General features: G+C 48.1%; 1 protein-coding gene across 1 annotated transcript in view; it reads left to right on the top strand.

Annotated features, from left to right (window-relative positions):
* Positions 1-821, top strand: part of LOC109840391 (protein At-4/1) — a 15,150-nt gene that overhangs the window by 6,406 nt on the left and 7,923 nt on the right. The window lies entirely within an intron of this gene.

The raw sequence follows: 821 nt of genomic DNA on the forward strand, positions 1-821 counted from the left end.
TTTGAAAGAAAGAAAAAAAAAAAGAGGATATTCCCGTTAAGGCGCTCAACCCAAAATGGTGGGAGAACGAAAAGAAAAGCTTTGCCCCATCTCCTTGCAAGTGACAAATGGCAATTATCACCTTTACGGAGAGAAATAAAACAGATCAAAGTTTTAAAAAAAAAAGTATAGTATAAGGACCATCCATTTGTCCCATACGAAATATTCTAACAACATTCGTAATAGCGAACCAAATTGTTTTCATATGGTCATGAATCTGGTCTTGGTCTTGGACCTAAAGACAACAAAGAGTACAAAGGCTCTTGATTGGCGCGATGGGTCTGTTTCCTGACAAAGAGAATCGCATTAAGGACCGGGAGCTCCAAAAAGGAGAGCCAATGAGGGGGGGGGGCGGGGGGGGGGGGGGGGGGGGGGGGGGGGGGGGCGGGGGGAGGGGGGGGGGGGGGGGGGGATGAAAAGAAGGGAAGAGAGTCATGGGCTCTCCATCTCCAACGGGGACGCTCTCTACAAGAAGGGATATTGTAAGGTATGCGTTGTATTCCCTGGCATTTAGTTTTACATTGCCCCTAGTATCCAGGCTTTATTTTGTCCCTCAACGTCACGCACTATCAAGCTCCTAGGCGTCTGGCCAGTCCTATTTAGAAGAAGGGTTGTGTTGAATAGACCCCTTTTGGCCTGTTTAGCTAATTCCAATAAACTTGTTTTATGGTTACAAATGAGTTTTTGTGCCTAGCCCCCCCCCCAGGCTCTAGCCCGCCCCCCCCGCCCACCCCGCCCCCCGCAGTCTGATTCAAATTACAAGTGAAACAAACTAGTTCTTT

The sequence above is a fragment of the Asparagus officinalis genome, chromosome 5 (assembly GCF_001876935.1).
Source record: "Asparagus officinalis chromosome 5, Aspof.V1, whole genome shotgun sequence".
NCBI lineage: Eukaryota > Viridiplantae > Streptophyta > Magnoliopsida > Asparagales > Asparagaceae > Asparagus > Asparagus officinalis.